The sequence below is a fragment of the Silene latifolia genome, chromosome Y (assembly GCF_048544455.1).
Source record: "Silene latifolia isolate original U9 population chromosome Y, ASM4854445v1, whole genome shotgun sequence".
NCBI classification, from domain to species: Eukaryota; Viridiplantae; Streptophyta; class Magnoliopsida; order Caryophyllales; family Caryophyllaceae; genus Silene; species Silene latifolia.
The window spans coordinates 19,012,317-19,035,421 of NC_133538.1; the positions used below are offsets into that span (position 1 = coordinate 19,012,317).

The 23,105-nt window shown below is 38.3% G+C and overlaps 1 pseudogene; it reads left to right on the plus strand.

Annotated features, from left to right (window-relative positions):
* The first annotated feature begins 1,793 nt into the window (after positions 1-1,793).
* Positions 1,794-1,892, plus strand: LOC141635199 (small nucleolar RNA R71; annotated as a pseudogene).
* The last annotated feature ends 21,213 nt before the right edge of the window (positions 1,893-23,105 follow it).

The window sequence follows — 23,105 nt, forward strand, 5'->3', positions numbered from 1 at the left end:
GGTGATTCCATCTTCTTCTTGTCACCTTCCCGGCTATAGTGATCAACCATAAAGCATGGCTCAAACAAGTTAGGAGCTCTCATAGTCTTATCAAGATTAAAGGTGACTGTTTCATCACCAACTTCAAGTGTGAGCATCCCGTGCTTTACATCAATCACCGCTCCGACGGTGTGTAGGAATGGTCTTCCTAGAATGATTGGAATGTTAGAATCTTCCTCCATATCAATAATGACGAAATCCACCGGTATGAAGAACTTTCCAATTCTCACGGGCACATCCTCCCATACCCCGAGTGGTTTCTTCGTTGACCGGTCCGCCATTTGTAGAGTCATGTTAGTGCACTTGAGTTCTCCCACTCCTAATCTTTCACATATCGAGTATGGCATGACACTCACACTTGCATCTAGATCACATAGTGCTTTGTTGATAGTGGTGTCGCCAATGGTACATGGGATATAAAAGTTTCCCGGATCTTTGAGCTTAGGTTGGGAATTCCCATGAAGTATGGCACTACTTATCTTGGTGAATGAGATGGTCTCCAATTTCCTTATAGACTTCTTCTTGGTAAGAATATATTTCATGTATTTCGCATAGGCCGGCACATGATTGATCAATTCCGTGAATGGGATGGAAACCTCAAGGTTCTTCACAATCTCCATGAACTTTTCAAGTTTCTCATCAAGCTTGGGCTTGGCTTGGCGACTTGGAAACGGAAGTCTAATAACAATAGGATCTTTATCAACTTGTTTGGCCTTCCCATCGCTTCTCTTTTTCAAAGAGTCATTGGTGGTGGTTGGTTCTACTATCTTAGGATTTCTCCTCAAAGGTTCCATCACATCTCTTATTTCGACACTTTCAACAACATCCTCTTCAATTGGCTCCTTAGGTCCCTCATATCGTGTACCACTTCTCAATTGGATGGCATTGATAGTTTCTTGTCTTGTAGGAGGATTATCTTGAGGAGGTAATTGTCCTTTTTGCCTTTGGGAGTTTGAAGAGGCCAATTGAGACATTTGTGTATCCAACATCTTGGTATGAGCAAGGATATTGTTGATGGTGGTGTCTTTGGCTTCGCTATCTTTTTGCTTTGAGTGAAAAATTCTTGTTGGTTCTTTTGCATTTGAATGACCGCTTTTTGAACATCAAAAGCTTGGTCATTGGATTGATTGTAAGAGGGTTGGTTTTGGAATCCTTGGTTTTGGTTGAAGTAGGGTCTTTGAGTAGGATTTCTCATTGGAGGTGGAGTATATGTTGGTTGAGGATTTTGAACATTTTGGCTTTTATAGGAGAAATTTGGATGAAATTTGGTATTTTAATTGTAATAGTTGGAGTAAGGGGTGCCATTCTTGTATGCTTGGAAAGCATTCACTTGCTCACTTGTGCCCCAACACTCTTGTTGATCATGTCCCAAAGTTCCACAATTCTCACACACTCCATCTGGGATAGAAGATGTTGCCACCATGGCATTGACTTGTTGCTTGGGTGATTGGGAAGTTTCATTCATCTTGGCAATGGTCTTATAAAATTTCAAGTTCATTGTGTCAATATGGGAACATAGTTGGGCACCCAAATCGGCACTCGGTTGTGTGACGGAATCAACTTCATGTCTCCCTCCTCTAGTAGTTTTTCTTGGCCTACTATATTGAGAGTTATGAACCGCCATCTCTTCTATCTTTGCCCAAGTTTGGTTGTCATCTACCTAGGTGAATCTTCCATTAGAACCCATGTTGAGCACATTCCTTGCATCTTTATACAACCCATTCCAAAATTGTTATACTAGAAACCATTCGGTTAACCCATGATGAGGACAAGAGCGACATGTATCTTTGAATCTTTCCCATGCCTCATATAAGGACTCTTCATCTCTTTGCTTGAACCCGGTGATTTGGGCTCTTAACATGTTGGTATTCTTCGGAGGGTAGAACTTCTTGTATAAGGCAAGGGCTAACTTTTTCCATGAATCAATACCAAGAGTAGCCTTATCTAGGCTCTTTAACCATTGTTTTGCGGTTTCGATCAAGGAAAAAAGAAACAATACCCATCGAATTTGGTCTTGAGTCACCCCCCGTTTGAGAGATTGCATCACAATAGTTACAAAAAGTCTCCATGTGTAGATGGGGATCCTCACTAGGCATCCCTCAAAATTGAGTTTTCTCAACTAGTAGTATGAATGCGGATTTGGCAATGAAATTACCGGTAAAGTGAGGTGGTGTTGCAGTACCAGTTGATAGGTTCTCCTCGGTTGGTACGGAATGAGATGAAAACTTTGGCATTGTAGGTTGATTTTTTGGTTGGTTTGAGATTCGGTTATCCTCTCATTGTATTGCAAAAGGGTTGGTAAACTCAATATTATCCGATTGGACAATACCAATGACCACAAGTTCTCCAATACCTACAATTGTCGAAGTTCCTCTAACAATTCTTCTAATATTTGTCAAAGTTCTTTCAATCTCGGGATCAATAAGCAAAAGTCCACCTTGTGATCTCCTAGACATGCAAAACTCAAACAATTAGAAAAACAATCAAAAATACCTTGAGGAATTTGACTTCCCCAAGGTTAAGAAAGAGACAATCTAAAAACAACAAATGATAACAATTTAACTGAACACCGTCCCCGGCAACGGCGCCATTTTGATGGGGGTCGAATCGTCTTCTATTCTGGCTATCAAACACTATATATAAACTTAACAAACTACTCTTAGTAGAGTGGTGAGTAAAGCTCGGATCCCAAGGGACGGGTATTGTTTTGATTTATCGATTGTGGAGAGCCATGTCTTTGGTGTCACAATTTGGGTTGAGTTGGAGGTTTGCAATCTAAACTACTTTACAAGTAAATGTAAACCAATAAAAGTAAAGCAAAGTAAGTAAATGAGGTTGTAAACAATTGATTAAAGCACTAGGGTATCATGGGTTCTTTAGGGGAATCATGGTGAGATCACATAAACAAGTTTCATAGATGCAAGCAAGTTATTATTGTAGTGGAATCGAGTTAGTTTATATCTTACAATTCCTAGGAAGATTTGGGTCTTGGAGCCGAGTCGGTCAAGACTTTACAACACCTACAAGTCGACTTAATTTCTTTCTATTCAACTATATGCATGGTCTAACAAACCTTGAGTTAGTTTATGTCTTACAAGTCTTGTTGAATGGATAAGAGATTCATGCTAGGTTGTCAATCAAGCATTTCATCAAGCATAACATGTGCATAAGTTAAAACTACAACAAGCAAGCAATAATATGAACTTATTAAGTAAAGATCTACCCCATGATTAACTCCCCTAATCCCCCATTAACCCTAGCTAAGAGACTACTCACTCATGATCATGGTAAACATGCTAATAAGGATGTCAATCATATTAATAAGGCTAAGCATGGTGAATGAGTAAAGAAATAAACAATAAATAAGCAGAGGATAAAAGGGTTTGTACCAACTTAGGATCATCCAAATAATAAGCAAAGAATAATAGAAGAAAACTTGATGAATGATGAAGAGTTGTCAATTCTTCAATAAACCCAAGTAGTCTTCAAATTACCCAACTAAATCTAAGAACACTTGAATGAGTAAGGAAAGATTAAGGTTTGAATAAGATTGAATTGTGTAATATAAGTTGATTAACTTGGTAATTAACTCTACTAAAACTCTACTAAAGCTTGATGATACTCCTAATGCAATGGAGTATTTATACTAAGTACAAGTATTAGGGTAACTAAGGGCTTAAATGACGATTAAGTCCCTAAAATGAAGATTAGCGACTTGCAAGTCCTCATGGAGCCGCTCGACCTGCCTCTTCTTTGTTGCTTGGTCGTTAGATGCGATCCATTTAGCTCTGTTTTGCTCCATATATGCAAGGCTAGCATTCCTCCCCTACCAAGGACACAAAACCTCAAAGAATATGGAAAGTAGGAAGCTAAAGATAAGAAACGACCCTAATGCATGCAAGAAAGCATAGGAACGAGGCTAGTTCGGAGACTAAATGTATGCAAATATGAGTCACATCAGGTGGTTAGAACTGTGTCCATGAGATAGTGTAAGTGTTGTGGATAGGGATGACAATGGATCCCGAAACCTATCCAGATCCGTAGGACCCAACCCTGACGGATCAGATATGGATCCTAAATTTTTAGCCCCGTTGAATATGGGTTGGATATGGATCCACCACTTTAGAAAAGGATATGGATTTGGATCCAGACAGCCAGATCCAGATCTGACCCGTAGACCCATTTGCACTGAATAATATATTTTAAAAAAAAAAAAAATTACAATGTCATTATTCTCTAGGTTAGACATACAACAAGTCTTTAATTCAACATAATACACACGCTCACAACCCCACCGCTACACCCTCACACATACAATTCGTCGCTTTCTCCAAATCTGAACTCTATGCTGGCCTTGGCTGCCTAAAGTTGTCGCGCTACTGTTAGACGCCTTCCACACAGACGTCCACATCTATCAGAGGTCATCTTTCACAGCCGACACCTCCATCAATAACCGCCAGAACTCTGTTCGTTGCCGGTCATCGACGTCGCCTGAAGTCCATTCTTACTTCCCACATAGACGCCACACCCTTTTTTCTATTTTTTATCAGATGTAATTTTTTGTTTATAAGATGTTTAGTGGGACTTGTTGATAATCCTAATTGTAATGCTTGTTTTGAGTCCTTGTAATGGTAAATTGGTAGTTATGGAGTCATTTGTATAGCATACTAACAGAAGTGCTATCCCTTTCTGCTCGCTTCTATAGAAATCTTATTTGTTTATATCACTTGATTTGATTTTTTTTCCAATAAAACAATTATGGGTTGGACCCGCAAGAGACCAAGATCCGGTCCGGATCCATAGGGTCGTATCTAGATCTGAGATATTTGGACCCGTTGGATCCGGATCGGATCTGGATCCAGTGTTGCCATTGCGAATCTAGATCTGGATTCTATTGGATCCGGACAGATCCGGCCTGTTGCCATCCCTACTTGTGGATACCGATGTGACTGTTGCGGTTGTTGGTGACAGTATGGTGACACCGTCGCCGGGTGTGGGGGAGGAGGTAGAACGATTGCGAAAAGAACTATGAAATAGTACGTTTGTGTCGGTAGTATGTCTCGGATATTTTATCTTAATTGTCTGGTAATGTTGGCCATAGGCAAAGAGTAGTTTTAAATTTGGTTGTTTGATGGTGTATTAATCACCATCGGAGTCTATTAACATTTGTGTGATGAAATATAAAAGCTTGGAAACGAGTTTGAGAACGAAAACCTACTGCGCAGATGACAGTCGACCGAGTGCGCCATGAACTTGACCGAGTCGTCGCCTACTCGGCCGAGTGGCCTCCTAAACTCGACCGAGTGGCCTCCTACACTCGACCGAGTGGCCTGCCTTGACCCTTGTTTTGTTGATATTCGACCAAAAATTGGGTGTATAACCTTATTTTCGCTGTTTATATTAGTTGACATGTGTTTGGATGAGCATTTTGACCTTACATGGGAGATATTTTGTGAATTGTTTACGTTTGATTATATGGTGTGGCATTCTGGAAGTAAATGGAAATCGTTGATTCAATATGAGTGGATTGATGACAGAAATGGTGTGATAATCTTGTTTGATGTGTGTTAATCGACATGATTTTATTTTGTTGTGTAAAAGTAAGATGGAAAATACAAATTATGTGCCGCATAGTGGTCTTTTGTATGATTGTGTATTGTGGCTTTCCGTATGAGCGGAAGTGTTGATGATGGATGAGAACGGATATGGAGACACATGTGTGATCATGCGGTGAATTTTACGCGGTATATGCGTGGCATGATGTCCGAAAATGGGAATGTTGATCATGGTTGAGTCACATAACGAGAAATTTTGCATTATTTGATTGTTTTATGTAGTTCGCATATTCGTGATTGATGTCCATACATGTGAATGTATGCGATTTGACGTGATATAGATACGTAATAATAATCGAGTTATACCCCGCAATAGATATGTATACATAACCAACATGAATGGGGAGTTATTTATGGGATTATAGATTGGAACCGTGGTTTGACCTGGCGCTTGACCTTTGGGAGGCTTGTAAAGAGAAATTATATCAATGGAATTATAACTATATGAGGTTTGATTACAGATTTGCAATGAGTAAGAGAGAGTGTTGAACCTAGCTAGAACATAGTCATTTGTGGAATTTAGTAATGAACGTATGAGACCACACTATGAGGCTTGATAGTTGAACTTTGGGATGAAGTTCTCTTTTAGGGGGAGTGGATGTAACAATTCGAAAATTAAGGAAAGAGAAAATAAGGAATGTGAGGAAGTAATGAGCGTTGAACAAAGAACCTTGGGATGAGTGCGATGTTTATAAAGGAACGTATACGATAGACAAGCATGTGAGGCGAGAGAGAGTGCATGAGAATCAGTGATGAGACTTGTGGAAAGGAGAGAGTGGGGCGAACTTCGGGGACGAAGTTCATTTTAAGGAGGGAAGACGGTAATACCCTGTATTTTATTACCTTGGTCAAAGGTTAGTCAATGGTTAATGAGTAAATATATTTTATAAAATTATATTATATTGTATTTATACAAGTTATGTATGAGACGGAATAATAATAATAATAATAATAATAATAATAATAATAATAATAATAATAATAATAATAATAATAATAATAATAATAATAATAAAAATAATAAAAATAATAATAATAATGATGATGATGATGATGATGATGATGATGATGATGATGATGATGATGATGATGATGATGATAATAATAATAATGATGATACTAATGATAGTAATACATAATACTTGAAATAATAATGAGAGGAAATCATCATATGGTTCACCACAAATATTTGAAAACAATTTGGTTAGCTTCAATAATACAAATGCCTACTAAATAATATGTATGTGACAAGCTAAATGATTATGACATGAAATGATGATGTAACAATGCAAGTTATCAAAAATCCATGTCTACTCCATATCCAACCCGACGACGGCATCGCAACAGCCTCACCAACAGCAGGACCGCAGTCCGTAACAAAGTACTCGAGACACACCTATGGTACCGGACCCGGGGGTTAACTTGATCCCTACCAGACGTCGTGCCTCAACCACGCGAGTCTCTCCAAACTCGAGTCATTAACGTGCACGTCCCTCTTGGAGTGGGAAGCTCCAAGAGGAGACCCAAGCGTCAGACGGTTTTTCAACCGCCTTACGTCTCCTCAACAATAACCACCATGATACTCAAATCCTCCATTCACCACCTCCAACATCCACAATAAATCAAATATGCACAATATGTCAATAAGACTTTCAGCACAATAGTAAACCATCTTATGACAAGAATCCACATGTTAATTAATAAACCAACTAATTAATTGACAACTTCCCAATTCATGTTATAATGCAACTAAGTGATATCATGATGTCAAATCCACTTACCCAACCATAATATATGATGAAAACTCAACATTAGAATACAACCAAACCCTAATCACTTACTTACGCATGTTATCATGCAACTACCACATGTTTTATGTAATTCATGACAACTAATGCAAGAGCAAACACCCATATTATCAAAGCTAAGTAGGAAAACCCTACCTCTTGTAATACGGGGTATTGCAAGAATCCCCACGCACACAAACCGAGACTGATAATATAGTGATAGTGGGGTGATCCCTCACTAGTGCTTGATGCTCAAGCTTGCATTCTTGTCACGAGATTAGACAAGGGTGCGCGCCACGTGTAATACCCTGTATTTTATTACCTTGGTCAAAGGCTAGTCAACGGTTAATGGGAAATATATTTTATAAAATTATATTATATTGTATTTATACGAGTTATGTATGAGACGGAATAATAAAATAATAATAATAATGATAATGATAATGATAATGATAATGATAATGATACTGATAAGGATAATGATAATGATAATGATAATGATAATGATAAAGATAATGATAATGATAATAATAATGATAATAATACATATTACGTATACATATATATACATACTCTCACCTTCCACCTTATATACTCCATCTCACCTTATACACTCATCTTATCCTCTCACAAAATGACAACATAATCCACCATACAAATGAGAGGAGAGAAAAGAGGGAGATTTCAAGAGAGATTTTGTCTCTCCGCCTCGAGATCATAATGTAAGAACGTCTTAAACTAGTTTATATATTAATTAATTTACACCGTTGACCCGCCTCGACCTTGACCCATCCTAGACCCGCCGTTGACCACCTCATGACCGTCGTTGACCGTGTATTTGGGGGTTTGACCGAGAGATTTAAGTGTGTTATTGTTGTTGTTGTTGTTGTTGTTGTTGTTGTTGTTGTTGTTGTTGTTGTTGTTGTTGTTGTTGTTGTTGTTGTTGTTGTTGTTGTTGTTGTTGTTGTTGTTGTTGTTGTTGTTGTTGTTGTTATTGTTGTTGTTGTTGTTGTGAACCGGATTTAGGGCAAGTGTTTTACACTTTATTTATGACCGACCTAGGGAGGCTTTGGGGGTGGCTCAAGTCTTGGGTTGCTGGTAGTTCTATTGGTAGTCATGTGTGGTGGTTAGGGTGGTTGTAGGTGGCGGGAATCAGGGGTAAAGAGGAGGTGACGAGTTGAGTATTGAGTGGGTGTTTGTTCTGTCGAGTTGTTATGGCGATTGTTATTGTGGTTGTCGTGTATGGTGGTGATCATGTATGGCGACCACCATGTCTAGGTGGGGTGACGGTGGTGTGAACGGTGGTGACCGGAGTAGTTTTTGGTTGTGCGAGTGTTGTTGTGTAGTGCGGTGGTGGTGTGTTGTTGCGGCTGTTGTTGTTGGCCGTGGGAGGTGCTGGACGTGGACCACCATGGCTAGTGGTGGTGGCTCACGATGGCAGCAGTAGGTGGTGGTAGGTGGCGGTGGTTGTGGTGGTTAAGAAGGGAGTTCGGGTGTGAGTGAGTCGGGATTTAATTATTGTATAATGAGTATGAGTTGGGATTTGAATTTAACTATATTAAATTATATAATTGTAATTTAATTAGATTAGTTAGTAACTATACTTAATTATCGTCATTAGGTGCCGACTTTATGGAGGAGCACATTTGTATCCGGTTGCTTTATTGTTTAGCGGGATTTGCTAAAAGGTAGGTTAATCCAACTCAGTTTTAATATATATTTGAATGGTCATGTGAATCGTAATTTAGTGGTCATTGCATTATAACATGTCGTCGTAAATTCATATGTTACTAGAAATGCATTATAACATGATATTGGTTAAGACGACTTGATGAGTCGGAAATTGGCATATTGTGTGGTATCTTGCTTTTATTATATTTGTCATGTGTATTGGAGGATATGACAGTTGTGATTGTTTTGTTGTTGTTGGGGAGATGGAAGGCGGTTGGGAGACCGTCTTCCGGTTGAGTCGCCTCTTGGAGCTTCCTAATTACTAGTAATAATGTGCCAATATGTTATTAATAACAATAACAACAACAACAATAATAATAACAATAATAATAACAACAATAATAATAACAACAATAATAGTAATAATAATAATAGAAATAGTAGTAGTAGTAGTAGTAGTAGTAGTAGTAGTAGTAGTAGTAGTAGTAGTAGTAGTAGTAATAATAATAATAATAATAATAATAATAATAATAATAATAATAATAATAATAATAATAATATCAATAATAATATCAATAATAATATCAATAATAATATCAATAATAATAGTAATAACAATAACAATAACAATAACAATAACAATAACAATAACAATAACAATAACAATAACAATAACAATAACAATAACAATAACAATAACAATAACAATAACAATAACAATCATAATAATAATAATAATAATAATAATAATAATAATAATAATAATAATAATAAATAATAATAAATAATAATAATAAATAATAATATTAATAATAATAATTATGTATACATATGTATATACTCCCACCTATCATACTAACTACCCTTATATATATATATATATATATATATATATATATATATATATATATATATATATATATATATATATATATATATATATATATATATATATATATATATATATATATATATATCCCACTTACCACACTACTCCATTCTATCTCATTTCATACTCCACCACACATTATAAGAGAGAAAAAGAGAGATTGGAAGAAGAGAGATTTTGTCCTTCCGCCTCGAGATCGTAAGGTAAGACCGTCTTATGCTAACTTATATATTAATTAATTTATACCGTCTACCCACCTTGACCTTGACTCACCTTTGACCACCGTTAACCGCCATATCTAGGTTTGACCGTGTCATATTGTTGTTGTTTGTGACTCGGTTTTGGGCTGAGTTTTGTCCCCTCGTTCTTGACTGACCTAGGATATTAGTGGGGTGGTTGTGCCGTGGGTTGAGTGAGGGTGGCTGTGGTGGTAAGTGTTGGCGGAATAAGTGGCTGTAGGTGGCGGGAACCAGGGGCAAAAGGAGGGTACACGGGTTGTGTATGTGTGTGTGTCGTGTTGGTGGTTGTTGTTGTCAAATGTGGTTGTTGTTGCTGGTGTTGGTGGGCTCAAATGGTAGTGGCTTCGGGCATGGGGTCATGCCGTGATCACCGTGGTGGTAGTGGCCCATGGTCGTGGCTGCATTGGTGGCGGTTTTGGTGGTGTTTAGAGGGAGTGTGTCGTGTTTGTTGTTGTGGTAGTTCTCGTGGGTTGTTGGGGGGCTGGGCGGGTTTGGTTAGAGGGTGGTGTGAGGTGGTCGTGGTGGGTGCAGTGGTGTCCGTGGTGAGGTGGCGCAAGGTGGTAGAGTGACCGGGTTTGGTGGGATTTCGAATAGCTTAAGACGGGTTTATATTTAATAATTAATTAATTACGTATTTAATTTAATTTGATTAATTAGTAAATATATATTTAATTATCGTAATTTGGTGCCAACTTTATGGAGGAGCACATTTATATCCGGTTGCTTTATTGTTTAGCGGGATTTCTAAAAGGTAGGTTAATCCTACTCAGTTTTAATATATTTGAATGGTCATGTGAGTCGTGTTTTAGTGGTCAATGTATTATAAAATGGTATTGGTTAAGACGACTTGATAAGTCGGTAATTGGCATGTCATGTGGTATCTTGCATTATTGTGTTTGTCTTGTACATTGGAGGACATGGTGGATTATGTTGGATACTTGTTGTTGAGGAGACATGAGGCGGTTGGGAGATGGTCTCATGCTCGGGTCACCTCTTGGAGCTTCCCACTCTAAGAGAGATGTGCACATTAATGGCTTGAGTTATAGAGGGACTCGTGTGGTTGAGAAACGACGTCTGGCAGGGGATCCGGTTGGCTTCCGGACCCGGTATGTCTGGGCGTGTCCCTGTGCCTATTTGTGTGGTGAGGTGTCGGGGGCATTTCCCTGGCACTGGTGGTTGTGAGTACGTCTGGGCGTGTCCCGGTACCGGCGTGGTGATTGTTTGATAGTGTTTCATTCACATCATAGTCATGTTACATGCTCATACACTTTGTGTCGTGCCTCACTTTATTTATTGAAACTGACATGTTGTGTGTCTGCGTAATTGTCACATACTTCCGGGGTGGCCTGTGTCGATCCATATGATATTTTCGATCATATGAGGAGAAGGTTGAGTTAAGGTTGTTTTGGTGTCACGCGGGAAACGGGACGCGCTTTGGACTTGGAGTCAAGTACTTGGATAGTTGATAGATAACATAAATAGTAGTCATGAGTTGTATTATTCTTTTGATTATTCATTCCTTGTTTTGTAAATCACTAAACTTATTATTTATATAAAGAGTTTCTTAATTGTAATTTTGATTTCACTGCCTCGGAAAACCGAGATGGTAACATCTCCCAATTACCTTGGCCGGGTAAGAAGGGGGTGTTACAAAGTGGTATCAGAGCGACGATTTTGGAACCTAAACCAATGAAAGAAAATGAACGTAGATGTTTCTAATAAAATGAACCCGACATGAGTACAATAGGAGGTCGGTTTTAGGTGAGTAGGATCCCTCATCTCAAAACTAGATGACTAGATCATATTGTCTCGGTTGGTCACTACGCGGGTTGTTATGAGTAGGGGAAACACTATGTGATAAGTTGTGTGATTTCATGTGTGCAATGTTAAGTTGGCAAGTCCTCGCATGATGTGGTTTTGTGTGTGTTGATACAGTTGATAGGTTTCTTGATTGACATAACCCTTCATGTAGTGTATGATAATATATGATGAGTTTTAATGCCATTGTTAACATGTGTGTTGTAGCTGTGGATAGGCGTCTTGCACGATATAATTGCTCATGTGGTGTATGATGACATGTGAAAGTGGAATATAATGATTGATGTGTGTAACGTGTTTTGAGAATGGTTAGGGACATTAGCTCCGTTCTTTGTCCTTTTAATACCGCAAATATGTTGAAATTCACTAGAACTATAGTAGGGTGTGATTAGTAATGGTTGTTAGTAAAGTAGTCGCTAGTATAAGAACAGTATTCCTTAGTCGAAAATTGTAAACCGTAGAGAGGCACCCAACCGAGTGCAAGCTAATACTCGGTCGAATAATAGTCACTCGACTGAGAGAACCCCAGCACTCGACCGAGTGGACAATATCCAGAAACTTGGAAAATTTCGGGAAGTGAGTCACTCGACCGAGTGGGGAAGGGCACTCGACCGAGTGGACTCAGCACTCGACCGAGTGCCAATTTCTGGGATGTGAATTTCGCTAGAATTGTATTATTACCTTATTTTATCTCTTTTATTCCTTCGTCATTTAAAATTATTTCTAAAATTCCCTTGTTGATGTTTATTGTTCGGATTTAAGTTTTCTGCTTCATTTATTCCATTAAATTGGCTAATTTCACCATGTAAGTGATGTTTTCTTTCCTCTTATTTATTTTTCCAATGGATTTTGTTTAAATCTACACTAATTCCTTCAAATTTTGTCAATTAATTGCATGTTTTGTTTGATTCATGATATTAATCACTTTTTACATCATTTATGATGTCAAGTATAAAATTTTCATGTTGAATTTTGGCCAAAAATTTTATGAACCCGAAAATATGTATTCTCGAGTCAATAATTTGACTTCGTGTTTGTTGCTTGGTTAATTTTTTAACAAGGACTAAAGTTTGGTTGTTATGGCTAACTCTTGTCACACGTTTGAAATTTTGTCTTGAAAATGTTGTCCCGAAAATTTTGAAACTTTAATGTTCATGCGTAAGTTTTGATTTTCGTGTTTAAAAACTTAGTTTTGTAACGTCATGAGGCTCAAGAATCTTGTCGCGCTTAAATTTTGATTTTTCTTTGTTAGTAACGACATGTATTACTTTTAATCGAGATTTCATCTTAAAATGGTGTCCAAATCTTTTGAAATTTCATCTTAAAACGAATGATTTTGATCTTTGCACTCAAAACATGATCCAATTATTTCTTGGTACTTATTTCTTGTTGACGTAGCATTGTGTTACATTAAACTAGAAGTTTTGCCTTACAAATCGCCTCAAGTTTTGACATCTATGTTAGTTATAAGTTTTGACATATATTTTAGTTATACAGACAAATCCGATTTTTATACTTCATCCTTTATCTAATTATGTAATGGAGCTTCAAGTGTTGTTTAATGATGTTAGGTATGGTCTTCAAATTTGAAAATTTGGTTTTAAAGTTTTCTTAATTTAATTAAGTAATAAGACTTCAATTGAGAATCTTACCTTAAAATTTTTGTCCAATTTTTTTTTTATATAAAATAGCGTATATGATTAAATTTTAAATTTTGTATTTAAAACATAGTTTCTTTGTTTCATAGTGTTGCAATCTTTATTAATAATGTGTTATTTTACTTATATATGGGTCAATACTTTGTTTACCTTGTGGGTGGTATGGTTATGATTAGTAAAGACGTGTAGACACACGTGCTTATAATTAAGAGGATGTGAAACGGGAGTGAGTCGACGAGCTTATGAGGGTAAAGGGGCAAGTGTTAATAATGTGTGATGAGTGGTGTTCTACTTGAGAGTTATGAATGTGAAACATGTGTTTTATTGGGACTGATGTAAGTTTGTTGGTTTGATATGGATTTGAACCGTGTAAGTAGGTAGGTGTGTAATCTATGCTTAGAAATTAGGAGTGGTATAAAGTGACTTTAGCTTGCATAAGGTGTCTTGAATTAAGTACGATGATTGTATGAAGTAATTTGTGGATAATGAATGATGTGTAATCTAGGTTGAATATTTGTTAAGTGTTTGAAATTATGGATCGTGAATGAGGTTTGGATTGCATGTTAAGAGATATTATTATTGAACATGACTTGGAAACTTTGATTGATAAATAAATGAGATTCGAATGGTGGAACAATGAGAAAGTACCTAAGGGTGGAATAAGGTGATAACTTGGGTTGTTCATAGTTGTGGGTATACTCAAAGATTGATGAGAATCTAAAGATGGTAACAAGAATTTATTAAATAAGAATATAAGAGGGTACCGGATGGAACTTGAGGTGATCAATGAGCTTGAACGATGAAAGATGTCTAGTAAAAGTCGTTGTAAGAAATGAATGGTGAAGCTATCTGAAAATTATTGTACACGTGTGATATGGTAATTGGTGGTTATATTATTATACCGTCGGTTTTTCGGGGAGTGTCATTTTGTGAGATAAAAGACGAAGTTGTCCATTGTAAATCCGTTTTTCGGGGGTGTTATTTTGTGAGATTGAGTTGTGGATGTAGCACTACCAAGTTGGGCTCCATGTGTTAGGTTCTTTAACCCACTTATTAGACTCTTCTAATAAAGATCTAAGTTACTAGATAAATTAGATGATAAGAATCTAGTTGCATGCAAAAAAAAAAAAAAAAAAAACAAGAAATAGAGAGAAAACAATGTTTTTCTTACATTGAAAAGATGGAAATATGGGCATAAGGAAGGACCCCTTCCAACCTTGTTCTTGAGCTATGAATATAAGGATGATCCTCCAATCTCAAGTGTAGAAGTTGCTCCTTTTGATTGCACCCAAGATTAGACCCAAATATTCCTAAATAATATTAACTAGATATTATTATAAATTAAACCCTTAATATTATTTTTATTATTACCTTAGTAATTATAGAATAATATGGTTGTTGTGTGTTTTAGAGAGATGTTTGCATAAGATAAGAATGAGGAAAAATGAGCAACAAAAATTGCTCTTAAAAGCTCCTAAAATCGGCACCTCCTTAGCACAAGTGGGCAATTACTTTTCCTTGTTTTAATCTATGCAAAAATAGGTAATCAGTACATTAGAGTTGGTCTTTGTCATAATCATGCAAGTAGTATGATGATTACATGCAAGTAGATGACCAAAGAAAAGACAAAAATAAAATGTTGTCCAACAACATAATATTTTCGGCCAACATGTGTATAAAATGGACCATTTTGATTTTGTAATGTTTGTCACACAAATATAAGAATCATATACTTATTCATCTTATATAAATAAGTATTAATTTGATCATATAACAATTATATAATATAAACTAATAATTAATATACACTTAACTCTTAAGTGATAATTATGTCATTATATTAATATATAATGGGTCCTATAATGTCCAATTAAATTAATTTACACCCCTTTGTAAATATAATCAACAAATAACCTCTACCTCTAAAAATACAAAACCTCGATTAATTTAACGAATTAACGTTTAATTATTAAATTAAATCTTATTCAATCATATTATAAAAAGATATAAAATTTCATTAGTCAATCATCGCATAATTGAATAATAAACTTGTGTTGACTCGAGTTCTAAACTCGACTTCAACAAACTCACACAACTATATATATATATATATATATATATATATATATATATATATATATATATATATATATATATATATATATATATATATATATATATATATATATATATATATATATATATATATATATAAAGGGACGATCAACTTTGTATCAAATATATTTGAACAGTTAATAATTTGGGTTCCATCCTATAGGTGTGACCTCAAGGGATCAACTGATCACTATCATCAAACGACAGTAACGTCAAACTCTAGTCAGCCAATCGTTACCGATTAATGTTGATCAGTTGACTATTTAATGTATCATCCCTTATGTATTCTTATTATGCGATTTAAATATGTGATCGCACTACTGTTGAGGACACATACTCCAACAATCTCCCACTTATCCGAGACAAGTGTGCGTCACCAATTCTCTTGTCCTATTACATCTCCCACTCAATGCAAGTTATCTTGCAGGTCGTACTTGCATATGATCATATCTAGAGTGGTTTCCTCGATCTAGAGAGTAACTATTTGACCGTAATTATCTACCGTAGATACCTTCCGAGCGTGGCCACGCATTTTCAGTTCACTACTCCTCGAGTGGCCCTGAGATTTAGATAACCCTGACAAGGGGGTGGACAATTCCTATCGCATTGTTCCCTTTGTTCAGCCACAGTTCATGATGACCCAAAAGATGCCCATTTGCACTCCATATTCGGAAGTCGTAGAGCAAAAATCAAAGCCAATCAGAAACTGTGCCGACTTGGATGAACAGTCTATAGTCAAAGAATCGACTAAAAAAGAATACTATAGTAGCTCTCGCCACGACCAGGCTATGTGAATTTCAAGAACTCTATAAGGCATAAGCGGTCACTGCCCGACAGAGTGTCCCATACAGTCTGCCTATGTGACAGACTAGTCATCTCTCATGACCCTATGACACTTGAACTTGCCATCAATCAACTAACACTCTAGTCACTAGGAGACGTCTCCTCATATAAGTGACTAGGGGCCAATACTATGTTAATCCAGTTCACTGTAATAGGGTTCAACGTTGTCCTTACAACTTATTTGGATTTAACAAAGTAATAAAAGATTTTAAAATAAAATTCAAACGATAAATGCGATTATCATATATGAATAATCAATATAATATTATTACTTCATATCGCATAATCCAAGGTGAATAAAATCCATGAAACTACATGGTGGATTCATCAAACCTGCAACAAAAACTTGGTTGGAGAGTATACAATATAACCTTCATTCCAACTTCATAAATTGCAATTTCCTTCTTTCGATGTATTTTCGAATATCATGAAATTTCTAAGCACTCATTTAGATTTGATGCTAGGCTTGAGCTCTTTAACTTGAAATATGCTCCAAATGTTATCATATAACTTGTGATAAGATCCATGGTGAAATGATTTACTTTTAGTTCCTTTACAATCCATCTTATCCTTACCACAAAGTACTCAGACTCTATTTGTAGAATTCACAATGACTGACTTTTCAAGGTTGTTTTTGTGACACCCCCATACTCCAAGTGCCTTACCAGGACCATTCAGGTATAGGAACATCACCAACTCGGTTACCCGACGCAATGAATATCATAAGACAATAACGAAACGTACTTTAAAAGTAAATATAATTTAAATGTTTACATGTTCAAAGCCAAACTGATAAATCAAATACAAGTTCCAAAACCAAATGTCTACTAGCCGAAACTGAATACTAATGACATGTCTGACACAGCGGAAGACTCTTCTAATCCAAGTGATAACTCATCCCAACTAGCCCAAAAGTGTCATATCAAACCTGCTCAATAACTGCTCACCATCCCCGAATGGATCACCACAGTTTTACAAAACAAACAACGGGGTCAGTACTAATTACACGATATAAATCAAACACGAAGCAACTGCCAAATAACTCAATCAACACATCAAACCCCAATCTCCAATATCAATCTCCACTAAACTAACTACACACTAAAGTGTGTAGTCCTGCCAGAGTACCCATCGCAACAGATACTCCACACCGCCAGTGGGGGACCGCATCCGTTCCCACCTAAGCCCCGCTCATCTCATCGAGCGATAAACTCATGTTCCTTAATGAGAACATCCCTTCTGTGGCGGGTTCCACGGAAGGAGAATCAAGGGCGTGAAGCCACTCCCGCAAGTGACTCCACTCAGCCAGGGACGCACCCCGAAGAACACAGACAGTTAAACAGTAACCACAATACAACATCAACAACCGTCTGAAACAATCAACAATATGAAATCACAACCGTCTGAATCAATCAACAATCACTAACTACAGCACAATCACCACAAATCATGTAACTAATACTGAGTAAGGAAACCCTACCTGGAATGCAATCACAAATCAGACGATCAAGCAGCTGTCTCAAAATCTCTACTCTATGAATCCTCCTCCTATACATATATTCATACAATTACTCCCTTAACCATATAAAACATAAAAACCACCAAATCCCCAATTTAGGGTTTAACCAACATCAACCAAAAGCTATAAAACGGTACGTAGAACTTACCCTTGACGCAAGGATCACAATGATATCAAGAACAAATGAAACCGACTCCTTTAGCTCCGGGATTTGTCAATAAAGCGGAAGAACAAAGCAACGTAATAGGAAATATCTCTTAATCAGTGAATTAGGTTTGTAAAAGTGTTTAAGGAAGATGACGAAAAGTATTATATATTAATCCGCCTTATTAACAAAACCCGTCAAATAACACCCGATAACCGACTTACTCGATCGAGTAAGTCTCGTACTCGATCGAGTATCCTATAGGAAGACTCCTGTTTCGTATACCAAACATAGTTACTCGACAGAGTAAGCCCCACTCGATAGAGTACCCAGAGACTCATAAAACCGTAGTATTACAGTCTTCCCTCTTTAAAAAGAACTTCGTCCCCGAAGTTCAAACCACAACAAAACAAAAACACACTAACACTCTCCCGACACAACAACAAAAACAAAACTCAACATAAAACTTCAAAACATACTCACCAAACCAAACTCAGCCCGACCCAAACCACTACTAACTATATCAAAACCAACATGAAAACATGTAAAAAATCTTCGCGACCATCTCCTACCCTCCTAAAAGAAACAAGGTTACGTCCCCGTAACCATACATACCTGATCAAAAAGAGACGGGTACCACTCCCTCATAGCCTCCTCCGCCTCCCATGTAGCCTCCTCTACCTCATGATTAGACCAAAGAACCTTAAGCAACACTGTCTCACCATGTCTGGTTTTCCTAACTTTCCGGTCAAGAATCTTCTTAGGCACCTCAAGATAAGATAAGGACTCATCCAGCTCTATGTTCTCTACCGCTAACACATGTGACGGATCACTAACATACTTCCGCAGCTGAGACACATGAAACACATTATGTACCCTATCCAACGCAGACGGTAAAGCTAATCGATAAGCAACCTCTCCAACACGGTCTAAATCTCATACGGTCCGATGAACTTCTGACTCAGCTTCCCTTTCTTGCCAAATCTCATGACCCCACGCATAGGAGACACTTTCAAAAGAACCTTCTCCCCAACCTGAAACTTTATATCCCTGCGATGTAGATCAGCATAACTCTTTTGTCAATCCTGGGCCGCTCTCATCCTATATCTGATTAGCTTAATCTGCTCCACCATCTCATGTACCATCTCTAGTCCTAGAACCACTACTTCAGCACTCTCGTCCCAACAAATCGGACTCCTACATCTCCTCCCATATAAAGCCTCAAATGGTGCTATGCCAATACTGGTGTGATAGCTGTTGTTGTAAGAAAACTCAATCAAATCTAACCTTTGTTCCCAGCTACCACCAAAATCCATAACACAAGCTCGCAACATATCCTCTAGAGTCTTGATGATCCTCTTAGTCTGGCCATCTATTGCAGGATGAAATGCTGTACTCATCTTCAATGTAGTTTCCAAAGACTCCTGCAACTCTTTCCAAAATCGTGAGATAAATCTCGAATCTTTGTCAGACACTATATCTTTAGGCACCCCATGCAATCTCAGCACATTCTACCTATAAGCCATAGCTAACTATGCTTTAGTCCATGTATCTTTCATTGGCACAACATGAGCTGACTTGGTCAGTCGATCCACTATAACCCATATCATGTTGTTACCTTGTTGACTCTTCGGTAAACCCACGATAAAATCCATAGAAATTGACTCCCACTTCCACTCAGGTACCTCAAGAGACTGAATCTTACCATGTGGTCGTTGCTTCTCCCCTTTCACTCTCTGACATGTCAAACAACGAGCCATAAACTCAGCTGTTTCTTTGTTCATCCCAGACCACCAGAGAGTCTTCTTCAAATCCTTGTATAACTTGTCACCACCTGGATGTACCGAGTATGGTGTACAATGAGCCTCTGTCATGATCATATTTTTCAGCTCCTCATCATTAGGGACACACCACCTCCCATCAAACCTCAAACTACCATCTGTATGAATAGAGAATCTAGACACCGTCCCTTTCTTTACTCCAGCTCTTCACTCCATAATCTCGGGATCCAACACCTGTTTACCGCGAATATCATCAAAAAGATCAGGCTGCACTGTCAAATCTCCCATAGCATCCCCTTTATGGATCATATGTATCCCGAACTTCCCCACCTCATCTCTCAATCTCATCAAAGATATAGCTGTGCACAAAGATTTCACACTCTTCCTGCTCTAAGCATCTGCAACCACATTGGCTTTCTCTTCATGGTAGATAATATCCATGTCATAATCGCCAATCAACTCCATCCACCTCTTCTATCTCATGTTCAACTCCTTTTGAGTGAAGATGTACTTGAGACTCTTGTGATCTGAAAATACCTTAAAGATCGCCCCATATAGGTAATGTCTCCAAATCTAAAGTGCAAACACAACTGCGCCCAACTCCATATCATGTGTACGATAATTCCCCTCATAAGGCTTCAACTGCCTAGAAGCATAAGGAATCACTTTTCCATTCTGCATCAACACACAACCGAACCCATTCTTTGAAGCATCCGTATACAGCTTAAAGTTCTCACTCCCTTCAGGCAATGCTAAGATTGGAGCTATGGTCAAACGCTCCTTTAATATTTGGAACGCCGTCTCATAACTTTCATCCCAACGAAACCTGTTCTCTTTCCTCATCAAAGATGCCATAGGTTTAGCAATCTTGGAGAAATCTTTCACGAACCATCGATAATATCCTGCTAAACCCAAGAAACTCTTGATCTCAGCTACATTCTTTGGTGCTTCCCACTTGGTAACTGTCTCAATCTTTGCAGGATCCACCGCTACTCCCTTCTTTGAAATCACATGCCCCAGAAAAGCAACCACCTCTAACCAGAACTCAAACTTAGAGAACTTTGCATACAACTCATGTTCCCTCAAGGTCTGCAACACAATCCTCAGATGCTCCTCATGCTCCTCCTTAGTCTTAGAAAAGACTAATATGTCATCTATGAAAACAACCACAAACTTATCCAAGAACTGACTAAAGACTCGGTTCATCAAATCCATAAAAACAGCTGGTGCATTAGATAACCCAAACGGCATCACCACATACTCATAATGACCATACCTCGACGTGAAAGCTGTCTTTGGTATGTCCTCCTCTCTAATATTCACGTGATGGTAACCCGACCTCAAATCAATCTTAGAAAAGACTGCTGCACCACTCAACTGATCAAACAATTCATCTAACCTTGGCAAAGGATACTTATTCTTCACTGTTACTCTGTTCAGCTCTCTGTAATCTATGCACAACTTCAGGCTCCCATCTTTCTTTTTCATAAACAACACTGGTTCTCCCCATGGTGATACACTAGGTCTAATGTATCCCCTATGAATCAGATCATCTAACTGCTTCCTTAGCTCCTCCAACTCCTTAGGACCCATACGGTACGGTGCCTTAGAGATCGGCCCCGTCCCTGGTTTCAGCTCAACACTGAAATCTATCTCCCTCTTTGGTGGCAACCCCGGAATCTCCTCTGGAAAGACATCTGGAAACTCTCCCACAACTGGTATCTGCTCAACTGTCGAACTCTCCACTCTGTGATCCCTCACATGGAACAAGATCAACGGGCACCCCTTCCTCATATAGGACTTCAAGGTCATTGCTGCAATCAACTTAACTTTGGGTTTAACAACAAACCCACGATAAGACACACTAATCCCCTTAGGAGCTCTTAGAGAAACTTTCTTTTGATGACAATCTATCTTAGCCTTGTACTTTCCCAACCAATCCATCCCGACTATCATCTTAAAACCATCTAAAGGAAACTCTAGCAAGTCTACAGGTAGATCAACTTGCCCAACTATCTGGATACACCTCTATACAACCTCCCACACGATACAGACTCACCCGAAGATATAAAAACTTCCTCTCTTACAGACTCATACTGACTCAAACACCAACCTTTTAACATGACTCGAAGATAAAAACGACTGTGACGCCCCCGAATCAAACAAAACAAAGATATAAACACCATTAACAAGAAATGTACCAGTGATAGCATGAGCATCATCCTCAGCTGCTTTATTCTCCATCATAAACAGCTTGCCCCTGGTCTTCTGCCCACCTCCCTCGACAGTACTAGCTGAGGTAGCCGGCTTAGAACCCGACCCCTAGTTGTTGTTGGTGTTCGTAGCTGGTTTCTGATAAGAATTACCGCCATTGCGGTTACCCCCACCGTTGTTGTTCTGGCCTCCCATGTTGTCCCATGACCCAGCCGGTCTGTTACTCGCATCTCTGTGTCCCCAGGGAGAACCAACCCTATAACCTAGCTTAAAAGTCAATAAAGTCTTCCCTCCATTTTTTTTGTCTCTGTGGGCCGAGGAGAAGGGGGGCGTACGTTTCCTCAGAAAGCTGGGATTTTCCCTCTTTTTTTTTTTTGCAGGACCCTGTGAAAAGCTCCCCTGTAACGGCCTCTGGAAACCCCCACTCACCGCACTGGTGCACTCATGTCTCTTGTGGTCCACACCTCCACAGTTAAAACAGGTCATTCCCCAGCTACTGCTACCGCCCCCACGACCACGCCCATATGAAGCCCCATCACTAAACCCTGAACCAGATGAATATGCTCTCGCCTGAGTGTGGTTACCCTTCTTATAGTTGGATTGCCTACCATCCTCGCTCTCAGCCTTCCTCTTCTCAGCACCCCTCTCCCTGGTCATCTTTACCAACCTCTCAGCCCTCCCAGCTCTCTCATAGACTTCCTTAACATCTGTAAGGACTCCCACCGGTAGCTTCTCCATAATCTTGGGGGTCAACCCTTTCTCAAACCTCAGC